A 12,521-nucleotide genomic window follows, 5' to 3' on the forward strand; every position below is an offset into this window, starting at 1 on the left:
TTCATCAATTCATAACACTTATTCAAGTAGTGATAACGGTTGTCATCCAGACAGTCAACTAACTATATCCATAACACAATATTCACATTCACAAACAGTAAGTTGTCATATCCATCAAATAACAATCAGGGTTGGCGCCCTTAGTCGCACCCTCTATTTAACACACTGTCTTCGGCTCATTAGGGCCGCCCCCAGTGTAATACTCACTGACTCCGGCCAGCTTAACCGAGCTCAGTGATAAATAAGCTGCCTCAGCTACCAGTGACCGAGCCGCGCCCCAATGCGCAAATATTGATTCCGACACCCTTAGGCCGGTAATCGCATATCCCATGGCATAATAACACCATCTCACGACATGATATACAAATGTAGGGAGCTCTTAGTCCCATCGTGTCCACATGGTTAATCACATTCACATAACAATGCATACAAACATAGGGAACACTTAGTCCCAACCTAACCACATACTCAGGTGCAGCTTTCTTACCTGTATCCCGAGCTTCCGATGCCCCAAAGCCGCGAGCACGGTCCTCTATCCCGAGCCTCACCAAAGACCTAATCACAACACAAACGAAACATCCTTTATCACTAACCAATCCAAAACTACTTCCCGGAACCAATCCCACACTCTCGGAATCCCCAAGACCTTAAAACAATACCCCGGAGACATCCCCCGAACCCCCGGAGCAAAGGCCCAAAATTGCAAAAATTCATGCCCTGAAAATGGCCTAGCACCGCGGCGCTGCCCTATAGGGTCGCGGCGCCCAGCAAGTCAGAGAGCTCGCCCCTTCCCTGAAACAGCCTTGCGCCGCGGCGCTCCTTCGCGAGCCCAGAATTCTGGGTTTTTCCTTCACGTTTTTCTCGAGCCTAACTTACTCCAAATCACCCCAAACTCCATCCTAAGTCCCAAAACCAACTCTAAATCCTTAATAAACCTCACAGCACCCTAAAAACATCATACCCAAGCCCATTCACACAACTATTCCCAAGATTCACTCTTGAATTTCATGCTTAGTAACTCAAACCAGAAAATTAGAAACAACTTGAACCCAAACACAAACCACATTCCAAACTCCCTAAACCTCAACAGAAATAAGCCTAATAATTACACAGAAACCTTACCTTGAGTGGTGAGTCCAACCTCTAGCTTTAAACCTTCTTCCCCTTTGATTACCCAATTCTGAGTTCATACAAAACCAGCCACCAATTTGTTTCAATTCACATTTATCAACCAAAAATCAGACTTGAAACTTACACAAGTTATAGACAAACCCTTTGTAACGTCCCTAAGGTAGGGTACGTCTGCCACATACTCGTAATTCTAGGGTTTACGAGTATGTAAGGCACTTGACCAAAAGAATTAAATAAAATGATACGAAGAAATACAGAAAAATTTAAAACTTTTATATAAACTTATTAGAAGAAATTATTACACGTATGAATACTTTAAATTTAAGGCAGCCATATGAAAACTCTAAACCATTATTGCATTGCTACTGAGTCCGTGCTCCACAAGTTGCTCAACAGCTAAAGCCACACCTGGAAAAATGTTGGAAAATAACATAATGAGCTAACGCTCAGTAAGCAAATCTCATGCATACACATACACATGAATGTCGTGAGTTTGTAGTGCACATATATTAATATGCTGACTTATATACTTATGCATTCCATTTATTGCTCATGCACTTTCAAACTTTACTTTTATGCTCTTTCTGTTAGTTTCACATTTTTATGGGCCCAATATCACTTGTGCACACTGTTTGATTCAGCCAATGCCTGCAGGGCTTGTTACACATATCATATAGAATCCCATGGGTTCTCCTCCGGCTAGCCATCATCTCAGCTAGGCTCATCATAACACTCATTTCATCGTTGCCATAGCTGCCATACTTATTACACATATGGAGGAGAAAGACGGAAACATGGCAAACATATCTGAATGGTCAACTCTGACCTAGCCCACACTAGTGGGCAGCCACTATAAGTCTTATAGACTTCCGTCTTCTTTACTGAACTTACTTGATTGCTTCATCAAAACAGTGGCACCCTTTTTAAACATCTTATTATCACTTTGCTTAAGCCTTGTGTCATTAAAATGTTTAACTTTACATAAGACTTTTCAAGACATTTCATAACTTTTCTCATATCCATATGCATGGTCTTATATCACATAATAATGTATCACATAAATGTACATGCCATGCATACATGCTGATGCTGAAATGCCAATGTTCGTGTTCATGACTGATGTTGATGGTATTCAATCAAGGCATTGTATCACATCTCATATAACTCAAAACATCTTTAGTCATAATACATGAAGCTTTGGGTTGGTGGCGTTGTTATACCTTAACGTAGAGCTATGGCTCAGGTCTAAGGTTTCCAGCCTAAAAACTTAAACGCTTCATATATCATAACATATAACAAATCATGAACATAGAGTAATCCACATATCCATCAACATAAGAACACATACTTGCACATAATTCATATCATTCTTAACCAAGTAAGACATCTTTCACATATCACAGAATTCATCAATTACATATCACACAACACCCTTATGGTGTTCATATAACCATTCTTCACATACTTATCATATGCATCATCATCATACCATACTTAACTCATCAGATGTACACAATCAATGTAGTCATGCATCTTACACTTAAGCACAAAAGGTGAGATTTACTTACCTTAGGTCCTTAGCTTATTTTAAAACGGCTCACCAAGAGTCAATCAATCAAATCCATACAAATCCTATTCAAGGCACATAATTTATTAAATTCTATCTAATCCGTAAATATACACTATTGATAGTGTATATTAATCATACCAGAAACTATATAAATAATAATAATAATTATAATCCTAACAACAATAATAATTATCGTCTATAATTAAACTTATTTCGATATTAATAACAAAATACTTCAATAGCAATACGTATATGGATGTATATATTCAAATAGTCATTTTATAAAAGAAATCATATTTGTAACATAAAGTTGTAATAATCAATATAATGATAATAATATAAATATAAATATTTATATTATTATTAGTTAGTCATAATATCAATTCCAGTGATATAATAAATATACTTTCTCCAAACTTCACCGGTCTTACAAATATCAATAACTGTAGGAAACTAATATTTGATATTATTTTAATATTCAAATATTAATATACAATAATAATGGTTAGATAATAGGTTTACTATAAATCATACTTTTCATATATATATATGAATCTGTATTCTTGATTTACTTAACAAAATAATAACAATAATAATTAAAATTACTTAATCATAATAATTTCCATATTAATATAAAATCAATTAAATATGTATTTTTATACTTGATTTAATATCTAATATTTTCTAGAAAATTAGACAGCACAACGGCTATAAAGTGGACAATTCCAAAATCAAAACCTGTATAAAAAATATATATAATCCCAGACAGCCAGTAAATTACAGAAAATATTCCATATATCAATAATATATAATTATATACCATAAATACACATAATAACAATTACTCTAATCAATCACAATTAAATCACAATATATAGGTTAAAGAAATTATACCAAAATGATCGGGTTCCACAATAAGTCAAACGATGATTTTCTGAGACTCAAAACGTACTTCGGAACCTCGAACACTAAGTTTCGACCGTCGGTCTACGGTGGATCGCGGTGGCTCGTGGTGGGCCCACCACCCAACTATGGTAGATGTAGGAACAAGTTATTGGGTTTTGAAGCCCACAACACGAGGAACACGATGGTGGTGACGGATCGGCAAACGGATGCCCGAGGTGGCCGAATCGCAACTTTGAAGTCGCGGGGTGGCCGAACTTAAATCGAGTGGTTGAGGCGTTTAATCGGCGAGTGAGCTCTAGATTCCCGCGTGGGTCGATAGTTCGGAGGCCTCTGAATCCAACGGTCCAGCGCGTGGCTAAAAATGGTGGCCGGAAAGTACTCCTGCGTCGTCGGCAACAGTAATACGCAGAGGAGAGAGAGAGAGAGAGAGAGAGAGAGAGAGAGAGGGAGAGAGTTTCTGAGGAGAGAGAGAGAGGGGCTCGGGTAAAATGAAAGGCTGAAGCCTTTTATTTTATTTTTATTTTATTTATTTATTTATTTATTTATTTTTAAAAATTATACTTGGACCCAAAATACTAAAATTCTTTTCAAATAAGCCCTTTAGCCAAACTTTCTTAATTTTATAAAAATCCCCAATTAAAATTATATGACATTTGGGTCCAATACTTGACTACTCAAGTTTCTCTTTCTTTAATCTCATTAAAAACATAAAATCATATTTTAAACACTATTTTTCCATTACTATTTCTTAAATTTGTAAAGTTGTACATTTTATGTATTAAAACTTTGATTTATAATAAATAAATGTATTATGAAAATGTTGGATATTACAATCCTTCCCCCGTTAAAATAATTTCGTCCTCGAAATTTCAAACTAAAATTTGATAATCGGAGACAAGAACTACCATTACAAATAAACAGAACAACATTTCACAGCATAAGATTTTATACACAACACTTACTTTCACCCCGAAAACAAAACTTATTCCTGACTTCTTGTAATCCTTATCATATATAAAAAGGCGAGGATGTGTAAACACCTCACATGAGGACTACAATATAGATAGAAAGGAAATAAGCTATAACAATAGTATAAATTACAATGAATGTATACGAAAATACAAACGAATCCTCATCATCCATACTTTTGAACACAAACCACATAACGTAAGAAGAGAAAATGACCATCATCATGAAAACATCCTTGATCTTCATGTTTTACAGTCAATTTTTTTTTTTTTTTTTTTAAGCAGATGCAAATGACTGGTTATACCTTGATAATAGATGCTAAATTGAGCAACAAGTTTGTTCAATAGAAAGTTTTTCGGCATAAAAAAAATTGGATAACTAGAAAACAATTATATAGCCGATGAAGATTATTCTTTAAAACCAAGTCTCTGTGAAACCCTTTCGTTGTCAAAACCGACTTCTTGCCCTGAATGAGAAATAGTGAGATAGGCCATTCATTAGGTACCAGTTCAGAAAAGCCTGACTTTCATTCTTTCTCTAAGAAAACATTTAAAAATCAAAATTGTTTCCAAATGTATAAAATAATAAAGGGCATATTGATACTATGCTAGAATGCAAATAACCGTGGCCACTCGGAAATTCACACACTTAGCTTAGTATCCCTTCATTGAATAAAACATGGGATAAGTCTTGACTGACCAATCCACCACTTCATCTACGAAAACGAATAATTCTCACATGTCTAATAAGTTGGACATGTCTCATTTCAACACCTATACCAATAATACTCAGTCATCACTTCACACAAGTAATACATTATCTTACTTTCGGGATAAAACAGCTAATATACTATAATTTAATCGCCGAAAGTAATTCACACTACAGAGTAATTCAGTAAATAACATTTATCACCTCGATTCATTCAACAATTTACAAATTGTTTCCATGTTCAAATCAGGATCGCAAAATCAATAGAAGTGATTTCCATGTCGACAACATCTAATAAGTTTGACTTTCATCATCAGAGAGGATAGCGTAACACATTGAACAAGATAAAATCTGTGATATCTATCTTGAAAACAAACAAATTCAAGGATCCAATGACCCAACAGTTCAACACATTTTTCTATAAATAAAATTCATCACATACACACTAAAACACAATCAATCTCAAGCTTTTGAAAACCAAATCATTATTACTTCCGTCCATTACTCAAGCTAAGCAATCCATGGCATCCTCATCATCTCAGCTGAACTTAGACCTAACTTTAGCTTTACCTGAGCCAAATCTTCCCACTATCGAATCTTCACCACAAATTTCTGCACCCCTACCACAGCTAATGGTGTATCCTACGGTACACATCCCAGAACGAAATACTCAATTTCCCAGAGTTTGGCTTCCCAAATTTTATTCTGATACTGGCCTTGTCACGGTGGAGGATTCAGCTATGCTCGATAAAAAGGTGGCCATTAGTATAGGTCAAAGCATACTCACCCCTAAAGACCAAATAATTTTATCCCATAGGTCAGACCTACAAGCTGTAAAAGATTCCTTAGTTCTTACCACTCAGGCGGCAGCATCGGTCTCAAACCTAGGCCAACGGGTTCTTGCAAGAGAACAAGAGGTTGACCACTTGAAAAGGTATATAGAAACACAAAAACAAGAGATGATAACCATTAGAAATGCCAACAAGGCATTGACTCGAGAGAAGGAGAAGTTGGCTAAGGAGAATGGGACTTTAACTACACTTCTTGCTAACTACTCAGTCGATATGAAGGAAAAATTTCAGACACTGCAAACTACTGGGGAGACCCTTAGAGTTGAACAACAAAAGTTGATTGACGAGGTAGAACGTGTCCAAAACCCCAATCCTTAATGTATTATGTATTTTTTTTTTTTTCTATATATTACTACTGTTTCACTAAAGTCTCTTATTGTGTGTGCTCTCAGCAACAACCTAAAACTCTGCTCTCCAAAACACTAACCTGACATATTAACCCTTAACACACTAACTGAACTGATAGATCACTTTCAAAGCTTGAGAATATCAATTAACAATCCAAACATCGACATCGATAAATCATCAATTATTTATCACATCAATAATAAAGGCATGCATTCAGATAAATAACAAACTTCAATTTCTCTACCGTGCATGAGAATATTCATTTAATCCAAACTCATACTTATATCATGGAAACTCAAACACACAATGAGTTTCTAATACAATTATACAACATCATTAACATACATTAACTAAAATATGGATAAATTATACTAACCATTAACGTGTGGCTTGTCTTGTGGCGGAACTCAGTAGCATTTCAGATCCCAAAATCTAATAACATAACGAGTATACGACATCTACAAACTCAAAGCTCTGATACCATTTGTAACGTCCCTAAGGTAGGGTACGTCTGCCACATACTCGTAATTCTAGGGTTTACGAGTATGTAAGGCACTTGACCAAAAGAATTAAATAAAATGATACGAAGAAATACAGAAAAATTTAAAACTTTTATATAAACTTATTAGAAGAAATTATTACACGTATGAATACTTTAAATTTAAGGCAGCCATATGAAAACTCTAAACCATTATTGCATTGCTACTGAGTCCGTGCTCCACAAGTTGCTCAACAGCTAAAGCCACACCTGGAAAAATGTTGGAAAATAACATAATGAGCTAACGCTCAGTAAGCAAATCTCATGCATACACATACACATGAATGTCGTGAGTTTGTAGTGCACATATATTAATATGCTGACTTATATACTTATGCATTCCATTTATTGCTCATGCACTTTCAAACTTTACTTTTATGCTCTTTCTGTTAGTTTCACATTTTTATGGGCCCAATATCACTTGTGCACACTGTTTGATTCAGCCAATGCCTGCAGGGCTTGTTACACATATCATATAGAATCCCATGGGTTCTCCTCCGGCTAGCCATCATCTCAGCTAGGCTCATCATAACACTCATTTCATCGTTGCCATAGCTGCCATACTTATTACACATATGGAGGAGAAAGACGGAAACATGGCAAACATATCTGAATGGTCAACTCTGACCTAGCCCACACTAGTGGGCAGCCACTATAAGTCTTATAGACTTCCGTCTTCTTTACTGAACTTACTTGATTGCTTCATCAAAACAGTGGCACCCTTTTTAAACATCTTATTATCACTTTGCTTAAGCCTTGTGTCATTAAAATGTTTAACTTTACATAAGACTTTTCAAGACATTTCATAACTTTTCTCATATCCATATGCATGGTCTTATATCACATAATAATGTATCACATAAATGTACATGCCATGCATACATGCTGATGCTGAAATGCCAATGTTCGTGTTCATGACTGATGTTGATGGTATTCAATCAAGGCATTGTATCACATCTCATATAACTCAAAACATCTTTAGTCATAATACATGAAGCTTTGGGTTGGTGGCGTTGTTATACCTTAACGTAGAGCTATGGCTCAGGTCTAAGGTTTCCAGCCTAAAAACTTAAACGCTTCATATATCATAACATATAACAAATCATGAACATAGAGTAATCCACATATCCATCAACATAAGAACACATACTTGCACATAATTCATATCATTCTTAACCAAGTAAGACATCTTTCACATATCACAGAATTCATCAATTACATATCACACAACACCCTTATGGTGTTCATATAACCATTCTTCACATACTTATCATATGCATCATCATCATACCATACTTAACTCATCAGATGTACACAATCAATGTAGTCATGCATCTTACACTTAAGCACAAAAGGTGAGATTTACTTACCTTAGGTCCTTAGCTTATTTTAAAACGGCTCACCAAGAGTCAATCAATCAAATCCATACAAATCCTATTCAAGGCACATAATTTATTAAATTCTATCTAATCCGTAAATATACACTATTGATAGTGTATATTAATCATACCAGAAACTATATAAATAATAATAATAATTATAATCCTAACAACAATAATAATTATCGTCTATAATTAAACTTATTTCGATATTAATAACAAAATACTTCAATAGCAATACGTATATGGATGTATATATTCAAATAGTCATTTTATAAAAGAAATCATATTTGTAACATAAAGTTGTAATAATCAATATAATGATAATAATATAAATATAAATATTTATATTATTATTAGTTAGTCATAATATCAATTCCAGTGATATAATAAATATACTTTCTCCAAACTTCACCGGTCTTACAAATATCAATAACTGTAGGAAACTAATATTTGATATTATTTTAATATTCAAATATTAATATACAATAATAATGGTTAGATAATAGGTTTACTATAAATCATACTTTTCATATATATATATGAATCTGTATTCTTGATTTACTTAACAAAATAATAACAATAATAATTAAAATTACTTAATCATAATAATTTCCATATTAATATAAAATCAATTAAATATGTATTTTTATACTTGATTTAATATCTAATATTTTCTAGAAAATTAGACAGCACAACGGCTATAAAGTGGACAATTCCAAAATCAAAACCTGTATAAAAAATATATATAATCCCAGACAGCCAGTAAATTACAGAAAATATTCCATATATCAATAATATATAATTATATACCATAAATACACATAATAACAATTACTCTAATCAATCACAATTAAATCACAATATATAGGTTAAAGAAATTATACCAAAATGATCGGGTTCCACAATAAGTCAAACGATGATTTTCTGAGACTCAAAACGTACTTCGGAACCTCGAACACTAAGTTTCGACCGTCGGTCTACGGTGGATCGCGGTGGCTCGTGGTGGGCCCACCACCCAACTATGGTAGATGTAGGAACAAGTTATTGGGTTTTGAAGCCCACAACACGAGGAACACGATGGTGGTGACGGATCGGCAAACGGATGCCCGAGGTGGCCGAATCGCAACTTTGAAGTCGCGGGGTGGCCGAACTTAAATCGAGTGGTTGAGGCGTTTAATCGGCGAGTGAGCTCTAGATTCCCGCGTGGGTCGATAGTTCGGAGGCCTCTGAATCCAACGGTCCAGCGCGTGGCTAAAAATGGTGGCCGGAAAGTACTCCTGCGTCGTCGGCAACAGTAATACGCAGAGGAGAGAGAGAGAGAGAGAGAGAGAGAGAGAGAGAGGGAGAGAGTTTCTGAGGAGAGAGAGAGAGGGGCTCGGGTAAAATGAAAGGCTGAAGCCTTTTATTTTATTTTTATTTTATTTATTTATTTATTTATTTATTTTTAAAAATTATACTTGGACCCAAAATACTAAAATTCTTTTCAAATAAGCCCTTTAGCCAAACTTTCTTAATTTTATAAAAATCCCCAATTAAAATTATATGACATTTGGGTCCAATACTTGACTACTCAAGTTTCTCTTTCTTTAATCTCATTAAAAACATAAAATCATATTTTAAACACTATTTTTCCATTACTATTTCTTAAATTTGTAAAGTTGTACATTTTATGTATTAAAACTTTGATTTATAATAAATAAATGTATTATGAAAATGTTGGATATTACACCCTTACCTCTGAGTAACCTTGATTTATGCTCAATTTAGTTGCCTAGAACCATCAAAGCTCCCCTCCTAGGTCTCCCAACTTCAGCTTTCCTCTTCTTCTCTTTTCTTCTATCTTTTCCTCACATTTCAGCATAAATCAATTCCCCACCAAGTGTTATACGTGACCCCCCTTTCCTTCAGCTGAAGCAATCCAATTCCTTGCCTAATGACCACTTTACCCTTCCATCTATTTCCCATTCCAACTAAACCTCAAGGCCCTTTTTGTCATTCCTACTTCTTACAATTCTACCACTTCTTTTAACCAATCTTGTTACTCTCTATGGTTACTAGCAGTTACACAAGTTACCAAATTACCAGTTACCATTATCTCACAAGAGCTAACTTACAAAATCCCCAAAATACCCCTAGACTCCTCCCGAGCCGGGTATAAAATCCCCGTTGTGACTTTTGAGTTATCTAGCTCTCTAGGACCGTCTCGGCACGTGCATCGCATTGATATCACCACACCCACGTGGTACAAATCACATCACATAATTATCACACTTATGCCCTCAACGGGCTAGAATTATCACATATCATAATACACATAGTCATGCATCTCAGATACTCAAATAGTCATATAACATGCTTAAAATCATAATCATGCGTCTTAATCATTAAATTCACGCATACTTCCCATTATGCCCTCCAGGCACGCTAATCAAGGCCCTTAAGCCTTATTAGCAAATTTGGGTCGTTACAGAACTATTCTAACTTTTGTTTTGTGTTGTATGTTTTTCTTCTTATTATTCTATATCATATGTATAGAGATAATTATTTTACCTTATTATTCCTAATAATAATAGTAATATAATAATAATATCATAATGATGATAGGAATTTATTTATGTAAATATCTAACTTCCCAAATTTGAAAAACTATTTTCAAATTATTAATTAATTAAATAAATAAAATGAAAACAACACTGGTACAATATCAGTATATTGATACACACATGGCACAGTCCTTGGACTATGTCATGCGTGAACTGTTATATCCCTTTTTCGGGATATTGCTTTTTTCTTTTATTTGTTTATTTAACATAAATCAATCTTCCATACAATAAGGTATTAATATTTTTAAGGAAAAGATGACAACCATATTTCAAATTTTAAATTTTAAATTCAAAATTCAAAGTGTTGATCATCATTATCATCATCTTTTAAAATTCAATAAATATAGTGGTTCGGCCCCAAAATCTGGTAACAACCTACGTCCACTTGAACTGTTATTGATATATAAATCAAAGGGGTGATCAAAGAACTAGGGTTCAATGAGTTTCACCAACCTCTGAAGAACAAGACAATATATCAAATAGAATAACACTAGTATCAGATAATTCGAAAGCCAAAAGTCCCTTCCTTGAGCTATCTTTCTCTATTTATAGGCTCAAGGAGGATTACATTAATTTGTTACAGATATTCTTTCCTAAATAATTGGATACTCGGGAAATCATGGGAGTAAATCTCGGGATTGACTAAGATCTTTATAAAATTATCATGAGATATGCGGAACCTGCGACCATACTAGTCGCATGTAAACTTCCACTGCTTTTTTACTTGCAAGGTCTTTACTGGTCGATACCCTAGCAGAACTCCGCCTGGTGTCAGCCACGTGTCCATAAATTACTTGCCACGTCATCCGTGCCTGTTTTTTGGATAACATTTGCCCCCCAAGTTTATTTATTACAAGCAATAAATAAACTTTTGAGGAAACGACCCTTCGGTTACCCCACCATACTTGTCAGAACACTTCGTGCAATCTTGGAAAAAGCAACCTACCCTTGTCTAATCACGGCTTTTCGATTCCCAAGTAACCTTTCGACGGCTATCACCCTTCCCCATGCTTCGAAAAAGGGGAAGCTGATGATTACTTCCTTTTAATGCTTACGGACAAAAATATATATATAGTCTCTTCAAAGTCTCCTTTTCCTTTTTACGCAAGCCATCACTCTTTCAAGAAACCCTAACACCAGAGCCCCTGTTTTCCTCTGAAGACCGTCCTTCGGCCTTTCAAGATTCAGTCCGTGAGCCCTTTTATGCCCAAAAAATTTCTCAAATCTCCATGATCTTCATCCTGGTAAGTTTCTGGACTCTTACGCTTTATATTTTTGCCGTGCATGCTTCTGTAGACCGACTGTTGGGTTCATTCGTTTCTGGGTTGAGATGCATGTCAAAAGGGGGTTTGATAGGTGATACTGCATTGAATGATATTTTTATTTTACTAAGGAGTTACATGTTAGTTTCATAGTTAAGATCATGACTTTAGGACGTAAAACCGAAGTAAGAATTCGATTTTTATGCTAGCTGAAAAACTAGGTTTTTCCCGCCCTAAAGGGAGTTAAAAAGGC

General features: G+C 34.9%; 1 long non-coding RNA gene across 1 annotated transcript; it reads right to left on the bottom strand.

Moving 5' to 3' along the window:
- Nucleotides 1–1,288: 1,288 nt before the first annotated feature.
- LOC133777492 (uncharacterized) lies at nt 1,289–9,691 on the bottom strand. The gene is made up of 3 exons (XR_009868616.1): nt 6,860–9,691; nt 3,596–5,042; nt 1,289–2,763 (listed from the first exon to the last, which is right to left on the bottom strand). It is a non-coding gene; the product is annotated as an uncharacterized LOC133777492 (long non-coding RNA).
- Between the last annotated feature and the right edge of the window lie 2,830 nt (nt 9,692–12,521).

This window comes from Humulus lupulus, chromosome 5 (genome assembly GCF_963169125.1).
Source record: "Humulus lupulus chromosome 5, drHumLupu1.1, whole genome shotgun sequence".
Classification (NCBI taxonomy): domain Eukaryota; kingdom Viridiplantae; phylum Streptophyta; class Magnoliopsida; order Rosales; family Cannabaceae; genus Humulus; species Humulus lupulus.